The following is a 19,167-nucleotide window of genomic DNA, read 5'->3' as shown; positions in this document are numbered from 1 at the left end:
TTTGCTGCTAAGGGCATGCTTTCATCCAACAAGCTGTATGATTTCACTGCATCCTTGCGGGCTTGCCTGCAGCTCTAGCTCCTCCAGGCTGCATTAGCAACCACTGCAGGCAGAACAAAGCTGCACCACCACCCAAGGGTGCTCCATGCCCACGAGCACATCTGAAAGGAAATTTCTTTTCCCAGCAGCAGGGATTGCAGTTCATGCTTTTTGCTGTCAGGGGGAACAAAGGCTGCTGGAGGTTTCATAGGAGGATGCTCTATTCTGTGCCTGGAGAGGTGGGTTTGTGCCTATCTGAGAAGCATGGCAGCAGCATCGAGCCCCTGAGGAGCAAAGGAACAAGAGAGGACCCATAGGCAAGAGAGCTGATGAATGGCATCAGACTGCAGTGGCTGTTCTGACCTCACGTAGGGAACGAGCAGGGTGCACTGCACCAAAGGGCAAAATAAGTGAGCTGAATGCATTGTAGAAATGGAGCTTGCAGATGCCAAACAGCAGTGTTGCAGAATGTGCTCGGCTAACTCGGCTGGTTGCTGTGAAAATCAATATCGTGGGGCAATAAAAGCCACAAGGCAGCATTGCTTGTGTCAGGATTTTAGGGCACGAGGTGTTCTCCACACACCTTACTGTGTGGATCTGTTTCTGTTGTGCTTCTGCCCTGTTTGCTACAGGCCCAATGTCAAGCAGAACTCCATCCAGCCTTGCACCAGGGCAGCATAGCAGCAATAAACCCACTGCACCCATGCCTTTCCCACCACACATCCTAGGGTTGCTTTCCTTCCCACCTCTCCTGGGCTAACAGGATCAGCCACCAGCCAGGGCTTTCACTTCAAAGCCTGCTTCCCCCCCCCTAGCCCTTGTTTTGCTTTGCTCTCCTGCTGAATTTCCTCCCTCCTTGAAGATACGTATCTCCCCCTGCCCTTATACAGCGCCTATTACCCTGCTACCTACGTGTCACACTCCTGTGACCCCCACTAAATCTCCCAGGGATGGAGAGGTCTGCGGGGCCGATAGTGACAGTCCCACAGGTGCCATATAACAGCGAGGGGGCTGTTTCCACCAAAGGGTCCCTGACACACAGCAGAGCCCATACATCAGCTGGGGGCTTTGATTCAGATAGCGATCTGTGGGGGGATCACCCTGATTAACAGCCAGGGCTGGAGTTTATGGCTCTGGTTTCCCCCTGATGATTGCACGTTGGCATCTGGGGGAACAGCAGCAGCAGCACAGGGTGATGGTGGGCTGCAGGAGGTCCTCTCCTGGGAGGAAATGAGGGATGCAGGGGGGGTTTTCCACCTTCTTCCCAACAGAAAAATAGCAATAATTCTATTCAAAATTGTTAGGGAGACCCATTTGAGCTAAAGTTAAAGATAGGGAGGGGAAATAGAAGAAAATGGCGTATGAAAACTGCTTGGGTACACAGTATTCCTGCTTTTCTCCCTCCCACACACTCCAGCATCTGTTCCTGCGCTTTTGTCCATAGGACAGAAATGGTATAGGGGATAAGGGAGAAGAATTTGGATGTTTTATGTGGAAATGCAGCACAAAGGTGCAAGCATCTGCTGTGTTATGCTGTATGAAGGTGTGGTATGGGTATAACTGCCTCTACTGAAGGATTCATTGGAAGGAGCGTCCCTTTGCAACACTTTCCAGTGCAGCAAAAGGGGCTGTTTTGCATTTAACCCAGATCCCTCCACATGCATTTAGTGCTTGGTTGCACTTGGCTTTACTTGCTTTCTTCCCACTGAGAACAGTGCATTCAGAGCATTCCTGCAGGTGTCATCCAACCTTCAGGGCTCAGAGCTGCACCTACATAGCTTGGGGGAGCATCTCTGGGTATGGGAACAAGAGTCTGCAGATCCCATTGCAGAACTGCTCTGCTCATCCCTGCCAGCATCACCAAGCCCTCCTCCGAGTGGTAGCTAACCGCGTTCCCAAACGCTATCTGCCGCTATTGCATTAATTACAGTAATCTAATGGGAAACATAAACAGGAAGGCTGAGGGGGAGATAAGGGGCTCGGTGCTGTGGGGCGCGAGGCAGGGTGAGAAGCTCCCTCTGGTGCAAGGAATGGGGTTCAGAGGAAAGTTCACTTCCCAGCTCGCGGCTGGCGGCCGCTCAAACGCGTTAATGAGGGCGGGCCGATAGCCATCGGGACAGCGTCCCCGTTCCCTTCCCCTCTTGGTGACAGTCACATTCCTCAGCCTGGAGTTCAGCTGCGGAGGGATAACGCCTTCGGTACATGAAGGAGCTGCTGTGCTGTCCAAGAGCTGTATTATTATTATGTTAATACTATTATATTAATACTATTATTTACTGGTGTTTAAATCCCATCCAAGCTGAGCTGCTTTGCTCTGAAGCCCTCCGAGCTGCTTCTCATTCCACCTCTTGAGTCCGGTAGGTGTGTGAGGGTGAAATTACTGTTTAGACCACCTCCTCTGGCATCAAAGCAGCAAGTAGGGAACATTCAGGTTGCCAAAGCCATTTATTTTCATCCAGTTCAGTTTCCACAACACTCAACACCCTCCGTGACACTCCCTACTCCATCCTGCTGCTGAGTGGTCATTGAACGTAGCATTCAATAACTGGCTCATCTAGTCTACTCTACTCAAGTCTAGTCTAATCTACTCTACTCTCTTCTCCTAGTCTAGTCTTCTAGTCTACTCTACTCTAATCTTCTACTCCACTCAAGTCTAGTCTAATCTACTCTACTCTGTTCTCCTAGTCTAGTCTTCTAGTCTACTCTAATCTTCTATTCTACACTCCTTATGATTCCACTCTACTCCTCTCTCCCACTCCTCTCCCCCTCTCTACTTTCTTCATGATTCTATTATTCTATTAATCTACCCTACAGATGCCACAAATCCAACACAGAGTACCACCATCCTGGGCCCTCGTTGGGTGAAAATCGCCTCTCCCTGCAAATCTTGCCTTGGTTTTTGCCACCCTGCAGATGCAGGAGTTGGATGTGTGGGTAATGTTGGATGGAAGATTTCTGCGCATGGACCAGCCCCACCTGCTTGAGTGCCTTCAGCCAGGGGTCATTTTTTGGAGGTTACTTATCAGTCTGGTTAGGGAAAGGCCCCTCTTTCTATGGAGAAAAACCTCTTCTGAGTGGCCAGGCAGAAGGGAGACTTGCTCCAGCATAGATCTTGCCTTCATAAAAGAACTTTAGAAAGGGAAAAAGAAGGGACAGAGTGGGCTTTGTGAACCGCTGTGGTTTAGAAGCGTGGGGCTGTGGCCAGCAGCCCAGACCTGCACCAAAATGCAGCTTTGCTCTTAAAAAGCAGCACATCTGCACATACACAAACACACATACAGACGTGTGTACGCCTACATTACCTCGCACTGTGTGGATAGGTGTGGCTATTTTTTGCTTCTCCAGAAGTGCCCCAGTAACCGCAGCATCAGAGCAAATGACTGAAAGCAGAGCCTGGGAGGTAGATGCAGTGGCTGGAAATTGTTGGAAAGGTACTGTGTGCGCTCTATGGGCAGTGAGCCCTGCTTGGAGGGGAAAACCCCTTCCTTGGGGACCTGCAATGCCCCGGCACCCCTCAGAGGCTGGGAGCTGTGTCTGAAGCTGTGTCCTCAATTGGTTTCTGAGTGTTCTGATGGGAGTGGATTATAGTTCAGTGACTTTGAGGAGGGAAATCATTTTGCTCCAACATAAATTATGATTTTTATTTCCAGCCTGCTCTGCAAGCAGGTTTTGTTCTTCTTTCACAGCAAGCCTTCGTGTTTCCATTTGGAAAGGGAGGAAAGAGTCACTCTGATGCTCTTGGCAAATGATTTCCCTCTTCCTGCCCTGCCTCGAGCCTGACTGCATTGCAGAAGTTCTGCGCATCTCTTGTCAGAGTCTAAATCAAATGGATTTTAGGGATTTTAAAGCTGTTGGAAGTGAGAGCGCAGCCCTCTCCCCCCCCTTTTGTGCAAGCCCACAGTGTCTCTCCTGCTAAGCCTGTTGCTTTGACTTCATCAGCTTTTATATCGGTGCAATTGAGAGCATAGCGTGGCTCCGAGCCCCTTTGAACTCCCTCGTCGAGAGCACAAGGGGAAGCATGTAAACCCAGCTATTAAAAGGCCTCTCTCCTAATGCTGCTCCACTTAAAAATACATCTGGAACCATAAAAGCCACGCCGGTGCCAGCGCTGGGCTGCGGTCCGGCCGGCGCTGGCCTCACCAGCTGCCCCTTTTTTGCCTTGCTTTCAAGTCCTCTTCTTTATAACGAGAGAAAAGCGACGCGTCCGCCGGTCTGCTCTGAAATGCGCGCTTCCCAGAAGGTGGATTTGTGAATGGTTGGTCCGTCATTATGCGCCTCGGGGCTGTAATTTTTTCTGTTCCACGCCGGTTCAGGGAGGAAGTTTGCAGGATGTTATCAGCATCCTGTTTCTGTGACCTGCTGAGCAATAGCATGGAAATATGTCTCCCCTCCACCACACCCCAGTGGCAACCTTTTGGCTCCTGTCTGCTGGCCGTGTTCTGCAAGATTAATGTGTTTTTCAACCCCACGGCAGTAGGAGGGATGGGTTTTTGTCCTGTGTTTTGCACGTGGAGAGGAACCGTGTGGTGTTTTCACCAGTGTTGGCCATTTTCCATCCAATTCTGTTGCCGGAGAGAGCCCGGCGGCACAACTTTCCATTGGAAATGGCTTTGCTGCAATTGAATCCTCGGCAGGAAATGCCTTCGTTTCATTGAAAAACGTCCAGAGAAGAATATGAAAGAGACCCGCTTGAGCCTTCTCGTTGCATACTGGTGTTCATGTAATTCTATAATCACATGGTACCTCTAATATTAGCACGATATTTCAGTCGCCCTGGAACAAAACATTCCAATGGTTCGGAATATATATATTTAGGCATTCTTGTTCCAGGGGGAAGAAGAGATGAAAAAGAAATGCCAACTGCTCAGACTGCCTCAGGGTGAAAACCAAACTCAGGAACATTTCTTGGAAGACAATTTGTGCTCTTTCCCCATCCTAAGCCCCAAACCATTCCTCTCATTGCCGGTCTTGGAACAGGGTTGGCTTTATAGGGCTGGTTTTCCTCCAGGGGCACCCTGAGGATGTGCAGCACCTGGGTAGATGTCTACATAACTGTGAACAGCCTGGAAAGGGTAGGGGTCAAGCATCCCACCTCTTCCAATGCAAGAGCAACCAGAAGGAGGTGGCTGATCCCACATGGGTGCCCTTGGTTCACCTTTGGGAACGTGTGTCCAGGGACACTGCTGTAATTACAATATTGGTCGTTGGTGCTTGGCAACCTCATTTGTCCCAGCAAGCCATTGGGCTAAGGACAGCTGAAGGCTAGGACTATGTTAGGTATATGATTGTCCTGATGATAGCTTTGTAGAAGACAGTGTTGGCCTGTATGTCCTCATCCTGATCTAATGGGTGGCAATCCCAACTAGGGTTGGAATTAGGTGATCTATAAGGTCCCTTCCAACCCATGCGAGTCTATGAATCAATGATCCAGACCAGCTTCTGAACCGATTTTGGGCTTCTATGTGCTGGACTCTCCCGCCTCGTGCTTCCAGATGGCAGAGTTTCAAGCCATTGGGTGGATGTCACCACTGGAACGTCGGCTGCTCGGTAGTGCCTCATCTGGTTGTGCTCCTGGGGCTGTGTCTGTGTGTCCTGCTGCTGCCCTGCCTGGACTTCCCAGTGAGATTCCAGCATCCTCAGCCCACTCCCAGCCTCCCAGATCAGCTCTTCTCCCCCAGCAGCTGTCTGCTCAGTGAGAAATTACTCCCCAAGGTTGCTTGGGAATACAAACGAGCATGCAACAGAAACAATAAATTACACCAACTGTCATGGGTTCTGCCAGGAGATGCAATAGCTGAGCCTGTTTCAAGTGGTATTAATTCAACACGCTGACAGAGAAGCTGCTGGAGTTATTGTTATCAAGGTGGCTTGATGGGGCTGTCACCTCCGTGCCAGCTGTCAGAGTAACACGGTGCATTTAAGGATACTTCCTGTGGAGGGATTTGTTCGTCCCTTCTTTCCCAGAGACTTGTAATCCTGTCGATATAAAACTGGTGGTGATGGGAGGGAGTCATGTGGAGCAGCCCTGAAAGTCCAGCTCGTGACATCCTCGTGGGACCAAACACAGCCTGCAAGGAGTGAAGGCCTTTGGCATGGCACCACAGCGCCTTGCTGCTTTGGCACTGGGGCTTCTTATCCTTCTCCATGCTCAGTGTGAGCTGATGGAGGTCCTCAGGTGCTGCAGGCATCTACAAGAGCCGAAGGCTTAAGGACAAGGAGAAGGACTGCAGTCACTCTTAGACCTTGGAGAAGACAACACTGACGTTTCTCACCCTGAATCTTCACATGCCAGCTGGATGCCCCAAGGATATGGCATTGTTTTTGCAGGGCCCTACAGAGCACGATGACGTTCGCCATAGGAGAAAAAAAGGAATGAATGGCTGCTGGTACAATGTCCTGTGTGAGCTGGCCCCCTATTAGGGCACTACAGGGAAAGGATACTCCCAGACCTATTTCAGCTGTGTGGCCTTGTTATCATCAACTGGATGACTAAGCATCCGTGTTGTCCCCATCCTCGTCCCCAGGGCTCTGTCTGAACCCAGTGCCACCTCCTCGCAGGGTCATGGCCGCACTGCCAGTAACGTCAGCTGTCCTTTGCACCCCGCGCCTGGGGGCCGGTAAATCTGTAGGCAAATATTATTCCTTCCTGAAAAGTTTGCCTTTGAGGGGAGAATATGAAAGCTGCAGGGTTTTATTATCTTTCTCCTTATTGTCTTTTTTATTGCCTTCTGGAGTCACCCAGGAGAGCAATCTCCATCCCACACCATGGCCCGGCCAGACTTCCTCTGCTGCTGCTGTGACCTAAGAAATGCAAGTCAATGCCTTCCTCTGCTTGGAGCATTGATGAGAAGGGCCCTCCTTATAGCCCTGAGCTGCAGAAATTTTTCTTTGTGTTGTCCCAGGCTTTTTGTGGGCACCGTACCATCTACTTGCAGGCTTGCATCCCAGAGGATGTTCTCCTGCAATGGGAAGGCTCTGACCCCACAGATGCCCATGTGTGGGCTCAAGGGGTTGTCTGCATGAGGAGACAGAGCTGCCTTTTGCCCATTTGTTAGCACTGATCTCCTGCTCCTTAATGGCTCTGGTTCTTATGGAAGTCAGAGCTGGAGCAGAGGAGGTAGGGGCAGAGCAGATGGTTAGTTGCAACATGCTCATATCCTTTAAGGAGAAGGTGTAAGCAACACACTGCTGCTGAGGTCAGCACAAGGTTCCAAGGACTCCTCTCTGTCCTTATCTCGCTGAAGTATGCAGTGCTATCCTGGGAAGTCAGGAGGGGAACAAAAAATATGCATGGACACACAGACACGGGAAGAGGCAGGGGAAATGCCTTGCTTTGGTCTCCTGGTGGCAAATCCTGCTCCAGACTGCTGCTACAGCACCGTCAAGGTGAGCCTGGGTGTTATTGCAATGTCTCTGGTGTGGTATATCCCTTCTCTGCCTTTGCCAATGTCTCCGTTCTCAGTGGGGTCTGAACTGAGTGGGAAAAGGGTCGTGGTCTTGCATTAGGGAACTTGTGACATGGGAGTGATATCCTCTGCATCCATAATGTGATTTCTCTGTGATAACCCAGGCTTGGCTCAGATGTATTTTTTGGGTTTTCTGCTTGGAAAGTGAAGAAATACTTACGAATCTCCTAATGGAAAAAGTCACAGGAATTTCCTCCTTGTATTCATATGTTCCTGGCTCCCCATTTTTGCTCCCCCTTCCAAGAACATGGGTGATTTTTCAGTGTGAAAAACAAGAAGGGCAGCTTGTAAGCAAGGATAAGCCACCAAATCCACTGACTTCTCAGCAGACCCCAACCCAACCAGCCTTGAATTCAATGCCTGGGCTCTGCGTGCATGGCAAATTTAGGAATTATGTTTGCAACGTCCGACCTTCCTCTCCCAACCACGAGCTTCCTTTGCTATGCATTTCCATGACATGATATAAAATCACTAATAACGCACTCACACAGCTGTTTCTGTGGGTGGAGCTTATCCAAAAACGAGCACTGTTTCATTTTACCATACACTCTATGGCCAACAAGTCATCAACAGGCTGTTGTTCCTCAGCTTCAAAGCTCGGGGGCGTTGGGGAAACTTCTTCAAAATCTTGCAAAACTCTGCTAAAACCAAAACCCCCTCTCGCAGAGCACCCACTCAACCTACTTCCCAGCACCGAAGCACTCTGCAGCCGTTTGGCTCTTGGGTTGGAGGCTCGTGTTGCAGTCACGTTCTGTGCTGTTGCGGCAGAGCCTTTCCCTCCTTTGACGTCCGACGACATTCCCATCGTACTTCCAAGGTCACCATTTGGGCTGACTCACCGAGGACCAAGTGGGGGATTTCCAGAAGGAAAAGCTGCTGTGTGAATATTTATTTTTTTTTCTGCATTTTTCCCCCCCCCTCCATCTGTGCACGCGTGTGTGAGCACTGAAAACTGATTCTTCACATCCTGGTTGAGATATTCCAGGTTCCATTGCCTGGAAAGGGTGAGAGGAGGTCCAGCTTCATCCTGGAGCTGCGTGGGCAGCTTGTATTTGGGCAATCCTCTTGTATTTGGGCAAAGGACAAGAGGAGCCTCAATTACTGTGTAGTTTAATGGAGTTTCAAAAGATCTACACCATAATTTTGTCCCATCGCATGAGTGCTGAAGCTGACATCTGGGGAAAACAGCGGGTGAAACATCTACTCCAGGCTCTGGGCAGGGACCTTGGTGTAGGCACAGAGGGATTCTCCGTTAAACCTGATTTATTTGGCTGTGCTTGTCTCCAAAAGGATCTGAGGTGGGGTCCCATGTGCTCACTACGCTGCCGTGGCTGGTTATGGCCATATCCCAACTTAGAATCACAGAAACATTCAGGTTGGAAAAGACCACTAAGATCCCCAAGCCCAACCCTCCCCACCATGCCCACTAACCATGTCCCTCAGTGTTGCATCTCCACTATTCTTGAACACCTCCATGGATGCTTTGCACACCTTTTCCCAAAACCTGGAGAGGTTATTTGACTTCAGAAAAACAATAATAATAATAGCAAATCCAAATGTTTCTCCCCATACCTGAGCACTGCAATTTCCCAAAGAGCAACATCACCCTGCGGGTACAAAGGACCTTCTCCATCATCCCAGTGCTCGCCAAAGCAGAGACGCCACTTGGAAGACATCCAAGGCTATGCAGCCTGACCAGTGCCCCTTCATTACTGGAGGGAGCTGACAGAGCATTAACAGGGGACAGGAAAAAAACATTCAGCTGTGGCATTTGTTGGTTGCGTGCAGCCACAGGCAGGAACTGCTTCCTCTGTTTGCAGGCTTGTAGGGAAAGGAGAGCTCAACGGAGTTGCTAAATTAGAATGAACTGAAAAATATTGCTGTGAACAACAGAATGTTTGGCCCTTTTTTTTTTTTTTAAGCAAAAACACAAAACCTTGGAGTGATTTACATGGGAAAGGGGAGCCGGAAACAATTTTAGAGGCTGTTTTCCAAAATTGATGAATAACAGAAGATACAATGGTTAAAGCAAATGGCCCAAATTTCCTGCTCCTTTAAGCAGCTGAACGGACACTAAAAACAAGGGTGCCCTGTTTTTCTCCTTACAGAGCTGGCGGAGGTTTTCCCTGGGTTATTTTGGGTCCCCAAGGCAGAGCTGGTGGCCCAGCAGAGCGGGTGCTGCTCCGCATGGCGGCGGCTGCTGGGGCAGGCAGGATGAGTGGGACTTCCAGAGGTGGGGAATAGCGGCGTCATTTTGAATCATTTCTGGTGAATAATGCTGAAGGTATGAGTCACGAGGAGGGATCTGAAGCTTCCTTCTGGATTCTTTTTTGATGTTTCTGTGGGTAGCAATATGATTTCTCCTGTGCCCGAGCCTTGCTTTCCTGCAGACTAGGCTACGTTTCCCTTCTCAATCTCACCCCACTGGATAAAGATGCAAGGTTTTCTCCAACCAGACACAAGTTGGAAGTGTTTTCTTCTCTTTGCAAAGATTTCTGTTGTTTCCGGAAAACATTATTTCTGTGCTTTGTAAAAAAAAACAACAACAAACCTTGGATGTGAACCCTGCAAAGCTGCTGTCTTCATCGCCTTTAGCCAAGGTCCAGGAGTTGCAGCACTTGTCTGTGATACATCTAAGGATGGCCATGTGGGTAATCTCTTCTCAAGGCTAGAGCAGCCCATGGAATCTCCAAACAACCTCTTTGCAATACCCTCTTACAGCCTGTCTGCTGCACGTGCACCGAAGAATGAAGGACAGAAAAGGTTTTAGATGATTAAAGAGACAAAAATACAGCTTTGCAAGCAAGGGAAGCAGTTGTGCTGGCTCGGGTCAGAAACGTATCTTGAGTATAAAGAGAATCATAGAATGATTAAGGTTGGAAAAGATCTGTAAGATCATGTAGTTCAGCCTTCAACCTATCGCCAGCATGCAGAAAAGAAAGCAAAGGAAGGGATGGAAACTTCATTTCCATGCCATCTCACTGCAAGGTTCACCGTATAGATATGGGACCTTGTGTTTGGAGAGAGAGCTTTTAGCTGGGGCATCAAGGCCTGAGTTTTGAGGGCATGTGTAGTGAAAATGCTGTCACAGCTTGAAGCAGTGATGGAACACCTGGTGGGAAGGCAGGGCCAGCCCATGGGAGCTCAGGTGTATGCAATGTGCCTGAGTGACCAGAAGGGCTGCAGCCAGGATCCACCCCTTCCAGCCCTCATTTAAGGGTTGGCAGTGGAGGTGAGGGTATCTTGTTGGAGATCCCTGTGTGTCTGAGGCCTCCTGAAGGTAAGCAGCTTCTTTCATTTTTTTCTATGCCCCTGGCTGTTGTGTTTGAGTGAATCCTTAGTTGCTGCAGCTTGGGATCTTGCTGCTCTGCTGTTGTTGTTGCCTTTTCTGTTGAATTTCAGCATTGTAGGTGCTATGCAATAAGCAAATGCATTTCTTGGTTGGAAAAGGTCCTATCTAGTTTATGGACATCACTGGGAAATATTCTGGTGACTAACCTAACCCTATGGGTACACCAGCACTGGCTGATATCAGATGTGGGAGAATAGAATAGTATGCTTAAGAGAGATCCCCCAGGATCGTTTAGTCCAGCCACCAAATTCCAACAGGTACATCATCACTGAGTGTAGCAGGAAGACAGAGGAGGAATCTGCCCTGCTTCCAAGGTTTCTTGTCATGGATTATTTCCTCTGAGTGTGTGTTTTTTGCTTTCAAATCCATTTATGAAGGGGAGTTTGAGGAGCTCCTTACACCCTGCTGAGCTGCTCGCTCCTGTCCCATTGGGTGTACACACTCATGTCTGTGGGCTCCTGTGCCATGTTGGCTTCTCCAGGTTACTTCAAGCTTTGAACACAGTGGAGACAATCAACAGCTTTCCCTGTTTGCTTCTTCCATCCCTTCAGCATCTCCTTCTTGCAGAATTCTGGGAACTCCACCAGGCAGTTGCACGCACTTAATCAAAGAAAAGTAACCACAGATGGCAGGTTGAGTTGCTAATTGCTCTCAAACAGCTATCTTATGTTTCACTGCTGGGCCATATGCTCACTCCTCCCCAAACACCTCCTCTTCCTCAAGCTTCTGAATTGGACAGACCATATATTAAATGCATCGTTGCAAAGCCGCAATTACAAAATCCCTCTCTTGGGTTGTTTCCCATGTTAACCGAAGCCTGATAAATCACACTGTGTATTTATGGACTCCACAAGCAAATTGTCATTCAAAATGCCACTTCTGGCTTTCAAGCCCAAATGAATTACTGCGCTTGTGATACACACCTCTTCCTTAACAACACATTCACATGTCAGGACGCTGAGAAGCACTTTCCTCTCAAAGGCTCATTCAGGCCTCAAGAGGAAAAAGATTTCAAGCTGCTTTGGTGTTTTTAACCAATTCTTTCCCAGTAGTTGAGACGTTCTGCAGAGCCATCACCTTGGTAGGTCTGTAGCTCAATGTGAGAAGAAGGAAGGTCTCCAGACTATAGGTTGCATGAGGATGCTGAGCTTGTGTAAAGACCTATGGAAGTTACTTGAATTATGAAGTGAATGAGTTCTGAGGAAGTGTTATCTCATCCTTACGTTCCCCACTCCAAACACACATCCCAGGAGGTGCCCAAAGGACATTCATGTGGCCATCACAATCAGTGATGATGCTGAGGAGAAGGGGAGGAGAAGTACAAACTGGGGATCGGTGCTGTGGGAGGAAGAAGATGAATCCTGAGGTGGAAGTAAATGCTTCATCCCCAGGAGATGCATCCTGGACAGGGGAGGAGAAGAGCAATGAGAGAGCATTTTACCAAGCTCTACAGTGGTGCAAGGTTTGCCCTGCTGGATAGAAGCTGGTGTCTCAGATTTACATGGGTGTGCAATGGCATCACCATGAGGTGTAGGCTGGGAACTCTGGGAGAAGTTCAGGTTGGATATTAGGAAAAATTTCTAGTCAGAGAGGTCAGGCACTGGCACAGGCTGTCCAGGGAGGTTTGTTGCATCACTATCCCTGGAGGCATTCAAGGAATGAGGAGTTATGGCACTGAACAATATGGTTATTGAGCATGGTGGGGATAGGATGAGGTTGGACTTGATGCTCTCAGATGTCTTTTCCAGTCTGAATGATTCTGTGGTTCCATGATTTTGGACCATGGCTGCAGGTTTCTGATTTATCTTAAGCCGTTTTAGGACACGGGCACAAGCTCGACATGCAAAAATCTGTGTCAGATCTGGGTTTACAATGACCAGTGATGTCTGGGAGGGAGCGAGAGTCTTGTGTTGTACAAGCCCCCAGGGAGGATGTCTGTGACATGGGGCTGATGCTGCACTTAGCAGCAGAACGCACTGTTCTGAAAGACGTGGTGCTAGCAATTATATGCGTCCACTTAATGTCATTTGCAGAGCCCAGCGTAGGCGTGGGGTTGCATAGGCAGAGCCCTTTGTTCTGAAGGCTGACGAGCAGATGGAGACCAGCTCTGAGCTCAAGCTCAGGATGTCCAGGGGTTTCACGAGCACCCAGGGACAAAGGCTGGCAAGTGATGAAAGGGCTCCTGCTCTCATTTACTGCACTGGTGTTTGCAGAACTACGTTGGTGAGGATGGAGGCTGCTGTCATCAATGAGGTGGGCATGGCACTCTTGACGTGGTGGGGTTCTCATCCAGCATTGGGTGGAATGCAGGGTTGGTGACAGTGATGGAGCTCTGCAACCTTGAATATCTGTGGATTCTTGCACAGAGCTGGGCATGGTGCGTGATATGTCAGTTGTGCAAAGTGAGTTTGTACCAAGAGAGAATGGTAATCTGATAAACAGGGCTGGTGTGAGAGCATGCTGGGAAGGGGAAGGCAGTGTGCTGAGGAAGCCCCATCGTAAGCATTTTTCCTGCCCTGGGATGACCAACGTACATCCTGAGAAAAGGGTGCTTGCATTGTGCAGCTGGCCGCTCTGCCCATCCTGCCAGGAACAATGGGGCGGCTCTTAAAAAAAAAAAAAAAGAAGAGGCCTTTGTAGGGTTGTGGGAGAGAAGAGCAGGGGGCATTGGGGAGGATGGGTGAGCAAGGGGGGCAGATGACGCGGGAGAAGCAGCGATGTGCCTCGGTGTAGCCCATGTTCTGAGTGTCCCAGCTTTGTCAACCAGAAATATGGAATCATGGTGAAGAGTTTGAATCCAGCCTTCTGGGGTTGTCTGGAGCCTTCCCACCAGTTCTGGGGATGCTACTGGGGCTCTCTATGCAGTGCCAGATAGCAATAACACAGAGGTTGAAGACAGAGGTGGTATCTCAGTCCTAGCTGAGTTCTCACTCTGGCCTGCTGCTTCTGTGCCTGAAAGTGCCTTTTCTTTCCATTTCTGCAACTGGATTGAGATGTTCTGGGGCTGTTCCTCTGGGAGCAGCCAAATTTCCCATCACTGGATGCATTTTGGAAAGCATCTCTTTCTTCTTTTGGGAGCCCAAGAGGGCCTGGGTTGGGAAACTTGAGGCAAAAGGCAGCATTTTGAGTTTTAGGTTTTCAAATAGATTCAATTAGGTACAAATTAATGTCATGACCCCTTTGTGATGCCCCAGCTCAGCCTGGCTGGGTAAATGGCTACCTGTGTACTTATAGGGTCAGGGATGCTGGAGGGGGAGAGCCCCACGGAGCCCTTTGCCCAGGGCCTTAATTATTTGGGATTCCCTAAATCCCACTGGGGCTGACAGGGAGAATTTGAAAGGATATTGCCAAATTTTGCTGTCGTCATCAATTAGTCTTTATAGCTGGGGCTGGCATTCCTGACTTCCAGCAGTTCCCAGGAGCCTGAGGACTTAATGTTTCCCTTGGCTGTTGTGGTGGGGCTTATTAGCCCTGGTTGGGGCTGGGAGCCTGGCTCTCCCTCATTGGGGTTCGGAGTGCTGGAAGTAGCCCCCAAAACTGCTGCCTGGGGATGCTTCATGGACCTGTGAGCATTTCAGGAAGGGTTAGGAGTGAGCATACCCCAAAGTGCATGGTAAGCTTCATAGGGAAACATGGAGCCATAAGCATGGGGCAAGGAAAGTCCCCTGTTTGGGAGCACCCACCAGCCCTAATGCTCCATCACTGAATTTACTTTACAACCCTGTATTGGGTTCCTAATACCACCTCTGAGGCAGACAAGCAGGTTGATTGTAGGATTGCGTTATAATGCTCTTGCCTTGCAACGCCGTCGGTTTTCAGCATGCAATTTCCTGTTTTTGAAGGGCTGAGGTTTTTAGGAAAAAGTCCCAGTTTCAGTGAAGATGGTGGCAAAACTCCCACAGACTTCCAGCAGCCAAAGCTGCCTCCCCAGGGTGCTGTTTTTCTCCTAAGTGATGAGCAGCCACAACTCAGCTTGACACTAATGGGAGCTGGGAGTCCCCGGCAGCTTCATAAACCCAATAAAGCAGCACCTAAAGCAGAGGTGCTTCATCCTTCCAATATTTTAAACAATTGTGGTTCCAGCCTGACGGACACAAGCCTGGGAAAGGATGGGATCGTGATTCTGCCTGGCTGGAAGGAAATTTGTATTTGGTGTGGGTTAATGAATCGGAGAGATGCTGTCTGTTCGGTTAGGTTCGTCTTCAGCACTTCAGAGGCTGTTAGCCATCTGATTTATCAGCATGAAACTGTTTTGCTTTGCAAAGCTGATATCTTGCCTCTCGCCCTCCTCAGCAGTACAAATTGCTGCAAACTCAGCGTGTTCCCATAAGCCTCAGCTTGGAGAGCAGGTGATGCTGTGGAGTCAAGCTGCAAGTGGGTGTGAGTTACAGCCTGACACTGCAGCTCCGCTCCCAACCTGCCCCAGCAAAAAGTGAGAGCGTCTGCGTGAGTTTTGTCTCTGCTGGGAGACAGGTCGTGGTTTGAGAGAGATTTTCCAGACTCTGTTAAACTGCTTTCCAAGTGCACGGCGTGCTTCCTCAAGGCAACCGTAATGGGCTGCACCGAATAGCTGATGGTTTGAGATCAGTTCAGTACAGATGGGTTTAAGGCTGGTTCATTTCCAGGCAGCTGCACGCTGTTGCAGTTTGCTAACGGTGTCACAAGAGCTACTTTTCCCTCTTCTGGATCACAATAACCCCTTTAATTCCAGAGCAAGTCCTCCCTCTTGCAGCATCCTAAAGAGCACTCTGAGCACCGCCCCTCTGCAATTTCCCTTTCCCTCTTAACCTTGACCTGTAATATGCTGAAATTTGTTACTGAGAACTACCTTGATCAGAAATGACATGACTAAAATGTGCTCAAGCCAGATCCCACAACAGCCCGGCCATGATAAAGATTCCCAGAGCCAACAGTTTGAGTTATGGACCAACCCTGTCCTGGAACAGAGCGCACGGAGCCAACCGCTATGAGGTAGCAGCTATTAAGTTTTGTTTGCTTCCCTTCAGAGTGGCTGTGCTTTTCTTTTAAAAAAGAAAAAAGAAAGAGGCTTGCTTGGGTTTTGCTAGGCACAAAAACATGAAGGAGAGAGATGCAGCCTTTGCTGGAAAGGGAAAGCAGCAGTGGGGGCTGCACGTGGCCAAAGGTGTTTGCAGTTTGAGATTAGGGGGCTCAGATCCTGCTCTGTGCTGTGCACCTGAGAGCAGCGCCTGCCCTGAGCCTCCAGGCCCTTCAGGGGTTGGGGTTTGTGTTCTCAACCCAACTTGTGCCTTGGGGAGCTGTTTGCACACAGCAGCTCCTCACTGCAAGGTGAATACGGATGCAAGGCTGAGCGGTGGATGCTCACATTGAGGTGCTCAATTTCTGCACCACAGCAACTTGGCAATGTTCTCAAAACTGCTTGTTTGTTTGTTTTTTTCCATTGAAATCTTCCCTGTCCCTGGGAGTTGTTTTCTTCAGCCTTTTCCAGACTGGGTGCCACATTCACAGGCTCTATTAGAGGGAGATCCTTGACCCAGGAGGTCACAATGATCCTCTGACTACTTGAGTCCTTCTCCCACCCACCCAACCAAGGAACATCTGTGCATATCGAATCTTACCAGAGTTAACTTCTGGGCAGCCTGGAGTCTGCAGATTGAAACCACTTTAATGGGTTCTGCCTGAGGCTTTTATTCACCCCCTCCCCCCAAACTTCAGCACAGAAATTGAGGTCCAAACTGCAGCCAGTGAGAGCAGCTGACAGAGAATCCAACCCTGAGCTTGTGCTCAACCTGAACTCCTCCAGTGTGCATGCATTGGCAGGGAATGAGCTGCTCTCCATTTCTGGTCTTCCAGCTCTGGAATTCTTTTCGATCTCAGAGATAAGGGGGGGAAAAAAATCTCCTAAACAGATGCGTCATGCCTGCTTTATTTTCCATTGAAACCAGAGGAGATGTTTAACTCTGTCCTATCGGGGTGTGTGCATGAATAAGTCATGCTTCTTGGAGGCAAAATCCATCCCCTTAGTGGAGGTATGTGGAGACTTTGGAGGATCCACTCCCCCCATAAGCACCATCAGCTGTGGAAAAGCCATTTGTTAGCAACAAGCAATGCGTTCTTCTCTTCTTTTCTCAGAAGAACAGGCAGTGCTATCTAAATAAGCTGTTTCCTGAGTTGTTTCTCAAAGTTACTGCTGGAGCTGAAGGCCAACTCTCCTCCCCCAGGAGCGCAGCAGAAACAGAACTCTTGGAGAGGAAAAGCTGATTTGCCATCCAGCAGACTGCACTGCTCTTTTTGGAGCTCTTCCCATCCCTGGAGCCCCCAGGTCGATGCATTCCCTGCTTGCTTTTCAACCCCTATCTCCTGCAAAAAGGGCCCTTTTGGGACAGGCTGCCTTAGGGAGGTGGTGGGGTCACTGTCCCTGGTTGAGATTTCTCTTGGAGATCTAAGAGGTCTTTTCCAACCTGGATGATTCTGTGATTTCCTCTTGGGAGCATCAGTGCCCTGACACTCAGGGCTTATTTCTCCTCTGTGCTTTCTGTTTGGCCAAACTCGGCCCTGATATCCCATCTAACCCCCTTCAGATTCCTCTTGTTGACTTCCCATGACCTCATGCATCAACTCAGCCTTCCTCCTCCTTCAGCATCCTCAGCAGCCCTACCGCCCTTGCCGCCTCCTCCTGCTGTCCTCAGCCATGAGAGGCCTCATCCCTTTGAGCTGTGCCCTCTGCTGTGTGTTACCAGCACTTACTGACACTGTAAAGCTCAGGAAGGCTTCCCTGCCCTCACCAGCACGCTTCAGGAGGTGTTTGGGACAACATGTCAAAGCAGGAGGGACTCCCCAAGGAGAGGGCAGCCATAAAGACATGGGTATGTGTTTCAGCACTGCCTTCCAGGCAAGATCTGAAGCTGGGATATTAGTTTTTTAAGCACTGTTAATGCCTGTGCTGGCCTCCAAATGGTTGAATTCCAATGAGAATGTGTTGTTCTGGCTTTTCCTAAATGCCACCTATGATCTCAGCTGGCTGTTGCAGCCCCTCCTGCCTTCCCATCCAGCTGCTGTCCCATCCCAGCAGCTTTCTGCTGCTCTGAGCTGTCAGGATGGCCTTCTCAGCCTCTGCTGTTTCGTATTTCTAGTACAGCTAAGTTTTCAAGACATACAGAAGAGAATCAGAGCACTAATTGTGTTCTCACCAGATAGGACATGATAGGAAATAGCCACATTTGGCAGCAAGCATGTTTTGCAGCACCTATTCAGCATTTGCTACAGAGCATCAAACAGATCCAAGACAGAAATCCAAGCAGAAGAGGAATAAAATGTATTAGGTAAACCTCTGGACCACCAAGCGAAGAGGATTTAGTGTGTGTAATAAGCTGCCTGTGTATCATTTATCACAGCTCCGCAGTGATTGCCTGGGGGTGATGATGGACACCATAAGTTTCGAGCAATATAATGACATGTCATGTAACAGACCGCAGGTGTCTGTGCGGGGAGCCGAGAGGAAATCAACCTGACAGCCTTAAAAACCCACCCTGTGCAGGCATCTGCAGCAACCCTGCGTGCACGGAGTATCCCCTGCTCCATCCCCACCCCCCTGGCAGGGCTCTGCTGAAAGGCCCCTTTTTCCTCCCCCTGCTCCCAGTGATCCCACCATTTCCACAGCCGCTGTTTTCCTTTGGAAAGGGGAACAGCTGTGGTGCATCTCTCTGGATTATTTGCTGGCTCTGTGCTTGCCTGGCTGGATGTGGGCTTTAGGGCATCTCCAAGGGATTGGGCCCTTGTTGTCCCTCTGCACCTTGCACCTGGATGGGAAAGCCTTGCAAGGAGCCATGCATTTTTCCCTCAAAAATCTCCCTCAGCCCAAACTGGGGGGAACCATCCCTATGGAGATGAGCGTTCCAGCAGAGCCCCCTCCATCCCACCTCTTGCTTATTGGAGAGCCCCTGACCTCTCCTGGCAGGTTTCTCCATTGTCTGCCTGACCTCACCATTATAAAGCATTTCCTACTATTTAGCCCTGTGTTTTTCTTGCTTAATTTTAAGCCATTAGTGCTCGTTCTTCCCAAAATTTACTACTGAAAATGAGCCTGCCTCCTCCCTTCCTTTCAGCTGACAGATGGCTGCGGAGTGACCCTCCAGGATTTATATCTCCAGTGGCGAGGCTGTACTGCTGTCCTATCTTAATCCCCTCAAGGCCATAGGAAAATAAAGCCGTTGTCTTTAAATCTGAATCCTTCACAACCCGTCTCCAAGCAGCACCTCGTTGGGGTTCAGCTCCGTTTGCTTTCACAGCTTCATCGTAGAAACTCCAGGGATGAGCTTTCCAAGATGCTCA

The sequence above is a fragment of the Gallus gallus genome, chromosome 11 (assembly GCF_016699485.2).
Source record: "Gallus gallus isolate bGalGal1 chromosome 11, bGalGal1.mat.broiler.GRCg7b, whole genome shotgun sequence".
Lineage (NCBI taxonomy): Eukaryota > Metazoa > Chordata > Aves > Galliformes > Phasianidae > Gallus > Gallus gallus.
This window is presented reverse-complemented; position numbering follows the sequence as displayed.